We start from the raw sequence: 12,685 nt of genomic DNA on the forward strand, positions 1-12,685 counted from the left end.
TTCCCTTCCACCTGGGTGGTGGGCAGGGCTGCGGCTGGTTTCGTTCAAGGAAACCTCGGCCTTCCCCGAGCACTTGGGGTTGGTTCCTTCCTGTCGGATAGTGCTGCCTTTGGTTTGGGCTGCTGCAGACATGCGCCCCAGTGTGAAAGGAGGTGGCCAGAAAGAGGGGGTCCTGCCCAAAGGCCCCCAACATCCCCTCCCTCCACTCTACTTCCTCCTCCCAGTCTGAGAGCAGCAGAATTCTGACAGCCATGCTTGTCCTCCTAGCAACGGGGCTATCCTGAGCAGTCAGAGCTCCAGCAGGACCCGCCAGCCACTTGAGGTTCGCCCACCCTGGATGACTCCTTCCATCGGGCAGATACTCTTGATTTTTTGCAGCACCTGTCTATAGGCAGGACTCTGACAGAAACTCAGCCCAGAGTGCCTTGACAGCTTGACTGCGAGGAGCAAGGGGACTGCTGCTTCAGGGCTGGGCTCTGGGAAGCACCCCTGCCCCACCATGCCGTCCCCCCAAGCCCTGGGCAGTGATGCTTGGGCAAGTACGTGGCTCAGAGAGTGCGCTCTGAGACAGCCACCTTGGTTTGATTCCTGGGTTCACCATTGACCTGCTGTGTGACCTTAGACAAGGTACCTAACCTCTCTGAGCTCAGTTTCCCCTCTGTAAAATGGGGATAACAGCAGTACCAACCTCGTGGAGTTGTTGTGGGATGGTGCATGTAAAGTACTCGGGTGGTGTCTGTCACGTGATCATGATTAAATGGGAAATTATCATTTCCTTGAAATGAAGGTGTTGGAAGCCCTGTGGTCCAAGTTGTCAAACTGCTCTGGATGAGGATGAAGGCAGTGGGGAGATAAGTCACACTGTGCAGGTTGAGTTTTCTGCAGCAGAGGTTCTTGACTCTGGAAACAAGTTCCCTTAAGGTTCTGATGGCTGGGTTCCCTCTTGTTGGAAAGTCTGTCCATCCTCAGGTATGCACCGCACTTTGCACCCAACTTCATAGAAACCCACCCATGAGCCTTAAAGTGGAATTTATCTCAAGGAAAGGACAAAGGATGTGCACCCAAATATATCTACCAGGTTATGGAAGAATAAAAAAACACTCCAATCAAGGATTGTTCAAGCAAATCGTAGCGTGTCTATATCAGGGGAATACTATGTGCCCACGAAGAAGGGACTGACGGGAAAGCATGCCCCCCTCCCTAGGGTTGGGTACCCAAGAGCCATTAACCTCCCTGTGAGGGGTGAGCTTGGAGGAGGTCCTGCTCTCTGAAGGAGACTCTTTCTACCCAGCCCTGCCAAGGAGCTCTGGGATGGTGGAGCCTTTGCCAGGCAGGAGGCAAAGGCAGGAAACTTTAGCCCTTATGGCCCGTCTGAGGTGTATATGTCACATCTGCTGCAGACAGCCTCTGGCTCAGCTCCCAGGGAGGCGGGCCAGGGGTCCGCTGCCCGGAGGCTCCTGGCTGCAGGCAGAGCCGGCCAGGGGCAGAGGGGTGCCCCCAGACCACAGTGCAAGGGGGCAGCACTGGACCAGTGCTGTCACCCTGGGACGTCTCTCCCTCTCTCCAGTGTTAACCTGGCTGAGCCTGGATGAGACATCCCTGGAAAAACTGCCACTGGAACTTTCCACTTACTCTGGCCTGGCTCTGGAATAGCAGGATTCAGAGACGAGGGAGCCCATGGCCATTTCAGGCCTGAGGTTCTTAGCTGGCTGGCTGTGAGTCAGACTAGACTCACGGAGAGGAGATGTGTGTAGTCCGCGGGCTAAAAATAATCCCGGTGCCACCAGGGCCTGGCTGTGGGGGGTCTGGGAGTCCTGCTTAGGATTTTTTTGCATCAATATTCATGAGTGGATTGAACTCATGGATAGAACTCACCTATAAAACTGATGGTCTCATGGTCTCAATTTCTTTAAGTGTTACTAACTATTCAGGTTGCTTATTTCTCGAGCCGGTTGTTCAACAGTATTTTCTAGATGTTTCTAGAGAGTTTAGAATCTTACAGGCCACATCATGGCCACGTCAGCCATATCATAGCCATATCTGCTGTCTTTTTTAAAGAACCAACTCTGAGCCATATTGATCTTTGTATCACATAGATACAAAGGCCCTTTGTAACCCTTTCTTTTGTTTCTGCTCTTATTTTTTTCTCGTTACTTCTACATTTTTTTTTCAGCTGGTTCTGCTATTCTTTTACCAACCTCTCTCTCTCTTTTTTTAAAGATTTTATTTATTTATTTAATTGACAGAGAGAGGGAGACAGCGAGAGAGGGAACACAGGCAGGGGGAGCGGGAGAGGGAGAAGCAGGCCTCCCGTGGAGCAGGGAGCCCCATGCGGGGCTCGATCCCAGGACCCCGGGATCATGACCTGAGCCGAAGGCAGACACCTATCCAGCTGAGCCACCCAGGTGCCCCTCTTTTACCAACTTCTTAACTTTCACATTTGGCTCATTATATCTCAGCCTTCTTTTCTATCTGCTTTTAAGGCTGCAAACTTCTCTTTAGATGCTGGGTTAGCAGTATCTTCACCCCCATTCGGGTCTGAGGATTTCCTGATACCTTTGATCAATTTAGAAGTGTTCCCTGTCTTCCGAATATATTTTAGTTTCTTTTTTATTTGTTTGTTACTGTCCTTTAGTTATGTGGTAGACCTACGCTATGATGTGTAGGGTATCTGGATTTGTTTTGTAACCTACAATGTGGTTAACATTTGTAAATACTCCGTGAGTGCTTGAAAACATTTCATAGGTATCTAAAGATACCTTTTAAATCAAGTCTGCTGGTTTTTTTTTTTTTAAGTGAAAACCACCAGTATATACCTGTCAGTTTCACATAAATTAAAAAGCTTGAAAAGTGGAAAGTGTCAGTGAGGCTGTGGGGCATCGAACACTTACGCACTGCCCGTGGGCATGTAAGTTGCTGTAACCAGTCTGGCTTTATCCAGTAAAGGTGTGGAGGGTGGCAGCGTAGGCCACCCCAACATATGCCGCTTTGGCATAAGGATGATTTTGAGCTAAAGACACTTGAAAAACGGCAGGTACAGAAAAGGTGCTCTGACCTCCCCTTGTCTCCCCAAAAGCAGGAGATAAAACTCCCATGTGAAAGATGCCCTCCCTCTCCCAGGAGGAGAGAAACATTCTTAGCACCAGAGATGGGGATTTGAGCCGGAGAGAAATCTACACGAACAGATCTCGTTAGAATAACCCTTGTCTTCCGTTAATCTCTCCATGTGTTTCATGTGTTTTTCCCGCCATTGCTATTCTTTGTTCAGCCTGGGATGTAAGCAGTTGGGCCGACCTGCTTTTGGGGGCTTTGTTTTCCTGTGGGGACTCTCAGGTACCTGTAAAATTCCATAAGCTTTTCTCCTAGTAATCGCTCTCAGGTTGACTGAATTCTCAGGCTCAGCCCCGGAGACCCAAAGAGAGTAGAGAGAAAATCTGCCTCCCCTGCGGGTGAGCCCGCATGTGCCCTCGGACTTAGCCATCCACTTCTGAACCTGTTGGTTGGCAGAAACTATATCCCTATCGTTTGGCGATCTTGTTTTTTTTCCCCTCTGCTCCAGGGCTGTGTGCGGGGGGCGGGGGGGTATAGGGCTTCTGAGGGGGGTGGTGTTGGGACATCAAGAAGGGAGCCGCTGGTCCTTGGGGACATCTCCACGCTGCCATCTCAGCAGAGTCATTCGTAGATAGCAGAATTTGAATTTCTGATTTTCTGGGAGCTGATGGGGAAGCCCTGTGAGGAAGGGTGGCGTTTCCTAATTCCTCTCAGTCGCTGTGGCCCATGCTGTCTGTCTCCCTGAGCAGACGATGACTGCCTCAGGCCTGACACAGCCTCTGGCTTGGAGCAGGTCCTCAGGGAATGTTTATGGAACAAAGGAGTGAGCTCCCTCAATGCTGGCCGTGGATTCATGCATCCACTCGTACCTGTTGTATGTCAAGGTGCGCTAGGCACGGAGCATCCACTGTGAGCGACAGGTAAGGTCCCTGCCCTTGGAGAGCTGGCATGCTGGCTGGGAAAGCCAGATAGGAAACAGTTAAATAACCAAAGAAGGTAATTTTGGATGGTGAGAAGTTCTGTGAGCAACTGCAAGACTGGGGACCAAGATGGGGATCCTTTAGCCACGTTGCGGCGGGGGGGTGGGGTGGCGGGGAAGGCCTCTCTGAGCTGAGCCCTGCGTGGGTCAGCCCTGGGAAGAGCCAGGGAAGAGAGCACCAGGCAGGGGGAACAGCAGAGGCAAAGGCTCCGAGGTGGGGAAGAGCTTGGCCCAGCGGAGAAGCAGAGTGAGAGCCAGCCTCCTAGGAGGCCAGGCCGGATGAGGGATCACGGAGGGCCTGGTGGTTGTGGACTTCCATGTATCTTCTCTCCAAGGGTTTTCCCCAGGAGAATAGAGGGTTAGATTCTGAATCCAAATAGCTTGCTCTGGCTCTGCCGTGTGGGAAGTCACCACAGCAGACAGGAGCTAAAGTGAACTCCAGGTCCCCGGAGAGCGGCCGGTAGAGGATGGCTGAGTTATACCTGTAGGTGCCTGGGAAGAGTAGAGGTCCATGGGACACCTGGGTGGCTCAGTCAGTTAAGCTCCAACTCTTGGTTTCAGCTCAGGTCATGATCTCAGGGTTGTGAGATCAGGCTCCGTGCTCAGCGGGGAGTCTGCTTGAGATTCTCTCTCTCCCTCTGCCCTCCCCCTGCTCTCTCTCTCAAATAAGTAAATAAATCTTAACAAGAAGAGTAGAGGTCTAGTGGGGTGAGGGTCACAGTTATGGGTTAAATTGTGTCCCCCAAAAGATATGTTGAAATCCTAGCCCCCCATACCTGTGAATGTCACCTTACTTAGATGCAGGGTCTTTGAAGTTGTAATCAAGTTAAAACGAGGTCATTAGGGCGGGCGCTAAGCTAGTACGACCGGTGTCCTTATCTGTAGAGGAGACGAGACACAGGAGAATGCCACGAAACCCAGTGGCTGTGGCAGAGACTGGAGGGTTACATTTGCAAGCCTTGGAACAAGGGTGGCTGGCAACACCAGAGGCTAAAGGAGAGGCAGAGAAAGATTCTCCCCTCGAGGCTTCGCAGGAGCACAGCCCTGTCAACACCTTGATTTCGGGCTTCTACCCTCTGGAGCTGTAAGAGAATAGATTTCTGTTGTTTTTGGCCACCTGCTTTGTGGTGGCTGGTTAGGCAGCCCTGGGAAACCAGTACGTCCCTCCACGCTGCCCAGCTGTGAACAGAGTCACCATGGGCCCTTCACAAACTGGCTGCTTTGGGGTCTGCAGGTCCAGATGGCAGGACTCTCCACAGACATCTGCCACATCATAAACCCCCAAATGACCCCAAAGTATTCCTCAAAGTCCAGCACATAAGGAAAAACTCCTGGGCGGTCCCCCAAAACACCACTGCCCAGTTTCTAGCTGAGTTCTGCATGTTCTGGGTATAACATGCCTTGTGGGACACCCCATGCCCTATCCTGAGTTTCTATGGGAGCAAGGTGTCACCAAGACCAAGCCTGGCTCTCCCAGCTTCCTTGGCCGTCTTGCTGTTTTCATTGGCCTCCGCTTAGATTTTAGAAGACGAAAGGAAAGTTCCAGCTCCTCGCCCTTTCCCTGCACCCCAGGCCCTGAGATCTGATCTCTCACTTAAACAAAGCCCCTTGTTCACGTCAGCTCAGGAGACACAGTGTTCTGAAAGCAGATCCCTGGGGCCCGGGGAGGGAGCTGAGTTTTTGGATTCTTGCCTTCTCCAAAGCCAGCTTTTGATTTGGCCCGTCCTCCTCCACCTCCAAGCCCTTTCATGAAGGAAATTAAATTCTCTTGAACTTTAAGGTCCCTCCTCAGCACGGCTCCCCATGGTACGGGAGCCACCACCTGCTAGTAACTCTACCCAGCAAGGTGAAGGTTTCTTCTGGCTTGAGAGGCACGGTTTCATCCAGACACTTGAAAAATAAGTCCGTGAGCTGGGGAGCCAGATGTATCTGGGTTCAAGTCCTGGTTCTGGCAGTGGCTTGCTGTGTGATCTTGAGCGGTGAACTCAACCTCTCTGAGTCTGGGTTTCTGCCTTGGTGAAGTGAGAACATGGATGTGTATGTGGCTAGGCCTGTGGAGAGGAGTTCAATGGTTGGAAAGCATTCATATTTTTACCTTTAAGAAGTATTCATTTCACAGATGAGAAGGAAGGAGGCCTGGGAGGCCTGTGACCCCTTAGGCTGCAGAACTGTGTGGGGTGGGTTCAGTCCAGCTTCTGGGTGTAGGCCAGGGTAGGGCTGTGTTGTGCAACAAGGTCACTGCAAGAGACCAAGCCAAGAACATGGCTTCTGGCATGTGCGGGAGGAATCTGAAGGCCACCTTGCCTCAACTCAGTGAAATGGGGGAGACAGCCCAGGCCAGGCGGCAGAGAGGGGCTACTGCCCGCGTGTGCGTGGGGGCCTGGCGCGGCATGCTCCCGCCTCCCCTCTTCTCCCTGCCTCATTTTGCCCCTAAACCCATGGGTATAAGCACAGCTACTAACCCTGTATTGACAGGGGAGGAAACGAGCCCAGAGAGGGAGACCATCTTGCCCAGGGTCACTCAAGGCCTCGGAGGTAATGACGTTTTCTTGTTAGTGGAGGGGTACATTTGGACTAAAGGTGTGGGTGACATGAGGAAAGAATGAAGATAATGTCCTCCATCATATTGCCCAGGAAAGGTTTGCCCTTCATGGCCTGAGCATGAGGTGAAGCCCACCATCTTGGACCCTTCTCCCCTGTTCCTGTCTGGAGGCATTAAAACCCATGGGAGTGGAAAAGAGGCCCAGAGGGGCACCCAGAGGGGCACCCAGAGGGGCGGAGGTCGGGAAGATAGGCGTGGGGTCTCCTCATTCTGCTCCCAGGGGACTTTGTTGGTGGCTTCTGTGTCTTGTGTCTCTGTCTCTTTCTCCCTCTCCATCTCTCTCTTGCTTGGTTCTCAGCTTTTTGAATGCTTGAGCGAAAGCGAGAAAAAAAAGAGAATGTTCTCCTTGACCGAAAAGTCTAAAGCAGATACATCGTTGGTTTTCTGGGGGGAGAGTGTTGTGGCAAGGTGAATGGAGGGGTGGGTGGGGGAGGAGTGGGGAGTTAGGGCCGCCCTTGAACCAGCCCTACAGCAGACCCCAAGCCCAGAACCAGGAATCGGGAGGCCCTAGCAGGCCGGGAAGACTTGCTGCAGACCAAGAGATTCTTTCAGTTCCCGGGACGTGCCATGCCCCTCATACCTCCCGGCCTTGGCAGGTCCTGTTGCGTCCCCTGGAAGCCTCTCCCAGTCCCCTGACCTCGTTAACCCTTCGTTCCTCAGATCACAGCTTGGGCGTCTGGGAGCTTCCTGACTGCTCTTCTTGCTTTGTGGACCGCCTGTGTCCCGGCTCCTCTGTGTTTCCCTCCTCAGAGCACCCAGCTCCTGCCCTGTCATCCCCAGTGACTTAATTTTCTCTTGCTGGGCTCTGCACCCCAAGCATAGGGCCTGAGTCTGTCTCCTGTGCTTGGGATCCTGGTACCCATAGTGCCCAGCCAATGCTTGTTGAATGAATGATGAGCAATCAATCCATGAGGTTTTGCATTGGCCAGGGAGTCGTGCAGGTGGAAAATGTGTGTGTGTGGGGTGGGGGGCAGCTGGAGGTGAGGTGGAGAATGTGGGAATTTGGGTCAGAGTCTTAAAGCTGTTGGAAGGAGAGGAGGGGATGTGTGGGAGAAATTGAGGGGTCCAGCCTACATCCTTCTTTGCAGCCTGAGTTCTGCGTGGATCCTTCCGTGAGCTTGGCCTTCATCCCACCCTTGAGTTACCCCCCCAGAGACCCAGCCGCTGTCTCTCTCTCTCTCTCTCCCTTCCCTCCTTAATTTACTGGGTACTGATGATATGCTAGGTGCTGGGGACATGGTGGTGAGCCACAGGTCAAACACTGTCTCCCTTCCTTCTTGGATAAATCACAGAACTAAAGATGAAATTACAGCCATGATCAGTGTGGTGGGGGGAGTGCCGAGCGCATAATGGGATTTGCCCTAGTCTGGGGAACTCGGAGGGGCAGTGGTGGTGCCATGGGGTGTCTGAAGGAGCTTTACCCCCTTCTAATCTCTCCGCCCCTTCCCAGCTATCCCTGGTGATCTTCCAGGGTTAGGAAAACCTGTAGCCTATTCACGCAAATACAGCCCTGAGACAAGCTTGCTCTCCCTCACCCCCACCTCAGCCTCTTGCCCTGAGTAGACATTTGCGATCCACTCAGGCAAGACTTCCTAGAAGAAGTGTCAGCGGAGCTGGCACTTTTCTTCCTTTCCTTCTCCTTCGATTTCTTTCCCTCCTAAGCTGGGCTTCTAGCCATAAGGATGGACAGGAGAAGTTTTAGTCCTAGAAGAGGCGATTGCAGTGCTGAGAGTGATGGCACTGTGAAATCAAAAAGCAGCATTCATTCCTCTGGGCAGATCTAGCTAACACCTGGGTACCAGGCTCCACTGGTCGAGAGTGGACCGGATTCCACCCCTGCTAATCCATTGCCTTTGTGCAGTGCCCAGCCTGTGCATCCATTTGGGGCAGCCCAGGGCATTCAGCTTCTGAACCCAGCTTGGGGAAGCCAAGGGCAGAGGAGAAGGAAAGCCCCACCAGGAGGCAACAGGAAAAGTGCCCTTTCCCTGTTTCCCAAGGTCTCTCTGCCTGCTTTCAAATGCCCCTTTCAGTTGCTGCCAGAACCTAGCTCCACAGCTCCCAGACCTCACCCTCTGTCCCTGGGCTTTCCCAGGGAAGAAATTTCAGCTCCAACTTTTTGCAGGGTTCCAGGCCAGGCTATTGTGAGGGTGGGGAAGGAGGTGGAGAGGCTGGCTCACGGTGAAGGGGCGGGCAGTGTGTTTAGCAGTTTGCTTAGGCCGGGGAGGAGATCATGCAGGGTGAACAGATGGAGTCAAAAGGGGGAGCCTGGACCTGAATGACAAAGTCTGTGCTCACGATTACAGCATGTGTGCTCGTCTCTCCTCCCAGAACCCCCAGGGGTGTGCCCCGCACTCATGGATGAGGGGAGCAGTGGGGGCGCTGGGCCCCAGCTGTCCTCAGAGAAGCAGTCGGAGGCCGTGGGCAGAGTGGGGGCCGTGGCATGGCAGGGGCAGCAGGAGCCTCCTAACGAGGTGCTAGGGCTGAGTGGGAGCCATCCATCATCGGCGGGGATAATTGTTCAGGGAGCCAGTGGGGCCCAGCCAGATGGGCGCCTTTTGGACTAGGAAAGAACGAACACTCCCTTTCAGACCATTTATCAAATTTAGCTGGATCGCTCGTCTTTTTTTCCGTTTGTTTCCGTCAAGGAGACTTTCTTCTAATGGAGACGAATGCAGAGCGATGCTAGGTGTCCAACCTTCAAGGGGTTCCAGTGGGGATCTGGGGGGCACAGCCAGCCCCCTCTCTGCTGGAGCTCCCCCTTCAGCTTCCGGAGCAGGGTTAAGAGCGTGACCCATCATTCCCTGACACGGACTCTGTGCCAGGCACCTCAGCTCATCCCAGTGTGCGAGGCGAAATCACGATCCCACGTAGCAGACGAGGAGACTGAGGCTCTGAGAGGATAAGCCGGCGGACCTGACAGGGGACCCGGGTGGGACTGAACACTGTGCTTCCTGCTCCAGGGCCCACCTTCACACACGCCAGCAGAGCGGTTCATTGGCTGAGGGGCCCAGGCTCTTTAGACGGCCTGGCTCAAATCTCGACTCCACTGCTTACTAGCCGGGTGGCCTTGAGCGCTTGTTTATTCTCGTTTACTCTCTCTGTGCCTCTGGTTGTTTGGGTAATGCAAGTACCCACCCCAGGGAGCTGTGGGAATACTGCCTGAGAGAATCTTTGCCGAAGCTTGTGGTGCATTGTGTGCTTTTACGAGTAACGTTTTCTGATACCGGGATATCATTTAGTATCTGCTTTTAGTGTTGGCAGCCTTATGGGTAGACTTGGGATCACATCTGGGGCGCTGGACTTGCGTAGGCATCGCCTGGAACAGCTTGTGGGCCTGTCCCCTTCCTGAGGGAGGGACACCGGCTGCTGACGGGGGACTGAGGACAGAAGGCCCTGACCCCTGGTCTCCGTGGATCGTCAGCTGGGGTCTGAGGTCTGTGAGAGTTGCTGTGAGGGCAGGGATGCCTTTCCCTCCTTGGCCCAGCTCCCAGCGCAGGTACCCAGTTAATGTTTGTTAATGGGAGCCTGGGCTGAGAGCAAATGAAGTCTTGCGGACAAATGTGGGCTTGAGCAAATGAAGGGCGGACGTTTGTGCGCTCAGTGGGCAGGGGTCCTCTCTGAGGGCAGCTTGGTCCCACCCTTCTTGGTGCCGGGGAAGGAGACCCACTGCCCTCCTGTGTGCTTCCAGAGTTGGGCCTGGAGTTGCCGGGCCTTGTGGAAATGGCCTGACCCTGGCTGCGTGGCCCTGGCAAGTCCTTCTGCTCTCTGGGCCTCAGTCTTCCCAGCTGTACCATAGGGAGGGGATTGGACCACGTCACCAGGGGGTTTCCAGACCTTTTTATTAGAACTATGATTAAGCCCTAAGTGTGGGAGGGGGTCTGAGAAGCCCCCAGGACAGCACTGTGACCTTTATAGGACAGGCCAGTGGGTGTCACGGACATCCCACAGAGACCAGCTGGGCTGTTGCCTCCAGAAACGGAGCAGTAGGCATGTGGGGAGTTGGGTGGGGGGTGATCCGCAGATAGGGAGCCCCACAAAGGGCCTGGCCTGGACATGCTCACAAACTATCTCCAGGCCGGCTCCACCCCTAAGCAGCTGGGGGAAATCGTGTTTGCTCCCGACTCAGGGTTTTCATCTGCCGTGGGTGTGATAGCAGTGCCCTGGGTGGCTCAAAGAGGACGCAGGTATGAAAGGATCAAACCCACACGGAGACAACGTTCACTGAGCATCTATTTGGCCCCAGGCATGATATCATTTAGCGTTTACAACAGTGTGAGAAGGATTATTATCTTTAGTTAATCGAGGCAGAACCTGAGGCTCAGAAAGGTGCCTTGTCTTGTCCAAGGTCACAGGGTATGTGTGGAGGAACTGACTCTGGTCTGTCTGACCCCAGAGCCCATGTTCCCATTCGCTCTGCTCTGGGATCTTCCCCCCGCTGAAGGGCAGGAGGAGGGGCTGGGCCCAGGATAGGCCTGGCTGCCAGTCTTGGGGCTCGTTCTGACTGGAGGGGAGCCTCCTGGGCTGCTGTGCTGAGGAGGATTCTGAGGCCTTCTGGCCCTAGTAGGAGAGGGTGCAGGGATTGATTTGTGATGCTTGTTGTGGCTGAGAGAAGAGAGAGAGGCAGTCCATGAGCTGTCTTTGCGTTTCCTAGGCCAGACCTTGTCAGGGTCTTTTCTAGGCCTGGGAAGCTGTTCTCCAAGGTGACTCTCTGCATGTTTACGTTTCAGGCAGGATCTAGAGGCTGAGCTCACTCTCCGTTGGGAGAGCAGAGGAGCTGGAGGAGAGTTCCTGCAAGGGGTTGGGTGGGGCCAGGGCTCAAAGATCATCTACCTGCCCTAACTGCAGGTGACCCACGCTGGCCACTGCGGGAGGGAGAAGGGACAGCCCCAGGACATCGACCTTTTAGGATAATGCTGCTGGGGGTGCTGAGGGCAGGCAGGAGATTCCAGGCCTGATTGTACCTGAAACAGAGGCGGTGGGAAGCAGAAGCCAGCACAAGGAGACCCCAGGGGTTATCTCACCCAACACTCATTTTCCATATGGGGAAACTGAGGTCCAGAAAGCTTCCTCCATGGGGTCCATGATGCATCTTACTTAAAATCTGAAAACTGTGGGATGGGCAGGGTTGGCAGAAAATGCAGAGTCGAGCAGAACCACGAGCTGTCTGCGGATTAGAGCGCCTGTTTATTGAGGCCCCCTGGGTGTCAGGCAGCGTTTTACGTAGGTCATCAGCATCATGTCATGGCACTTCCCGGGAGGTGGGGACCAGCCCTACTCTACAGGGGAGGACCTGAGATCCAGAGGGGTGCAGCTCCTTGGCACAGTAGGGAGGTGCAGGAGCAGGGCCCCGGGCAGCCTGACCACACCGCTGGGAACACAGTCCCGGGCGATCTGCTTTCCGCTCGGGTCATGATCCCAGGGTCCTGGGATCGAGCCCCGCATTGGGCTCCCTGCTCGGCGGGAAGCCCGCTTCCCCCTCTCCCACTCCCCCTGCTTGTGTTCCCTCTCTCACTGTGTCTCTCTCTGTCAAATAAATAAAAATTCTAAAAAAAAAAAAAAAAAGAATCCCTGGGGAGCCCTGCCTCCCCTTCCCCCTGATCCCAGAGGTCTGGGGGGTCCCCAAGAAAGAGACTGTTGAGCAAGCCCCTTCCTATGCCCCCTCTCTAAGGCAGACACAGGGGGTCTATAGACCACATTTTCAGAAACACCGCATAGGCTATGCATACAAATCCCCAACTGAGAGCCCAGATGAGAAGGTGATGCAGAGGGAGAGGAAGAGAATTCTAATAATAACAGACCATAGCTTATATATAGCCCACTATGTGCCGGGCACTGTTCAAAACACTTTACATGCATTTTAAATCATTTAATTCTCACCAAAAGCCTCTGAGGTAGTGACTCTTGCCCCCATTTTACAGATGGGGAGAGGAGTCACAGAAAGCTTCAGTAACTTGCCCAAGGACACTCCCGTGGCACACGGGGAAGGGGCGGCCATGGAGCCTGTGCAGAAGTAGAGAGGGGTGTGTGTGTGTGTGTGTGTGTGTGTGTGTGTG

At 53.8% G+C, this 12,685-nt stretch overlaps 1 protein-coding gene across 3 annotated transcripts in view; it reads right to left on the bottom strand.

Annotated features, from left to right (window-relative positions):
• Positions 1–12,685, bottom strand: part of FAM107A (family with sequence similarity 107 member A) — a 51,238-nt gene that overhangs the window by 38,093 nt on the left and 460 nt on the right. The window contains exon 1 of one of the 3 annotated variants that reach the window (XM_027583768.2): positions 6,126–6,142. The exons of the other annotated variants lie outside the window; for them this stretch is intronic. The gene's annotated coding sequence lies outside the window, so the exon portion shown is untranslated. Of the gene's footprint in view, positions 1–6,125; positions 6,143–12,685 lie in introns of those variants that run through there. 3 annotated transcript variants of the gene reach the window in all.

This window comes from Zalophus californianus, chromosome 1 (assembly GCF_009762305.2).
Source record: "Zalophus californianus isolate mZalCal1 chromosome 1, mZalCal1.pri.v2, whole genome shotgun sequence".
Classification (NCBI taxonomy): Eukaryota; Metazoa; Chordata; class Mammalia; order Carnivora; family Otariidae; genus Zalophus; species Zalophus californianus.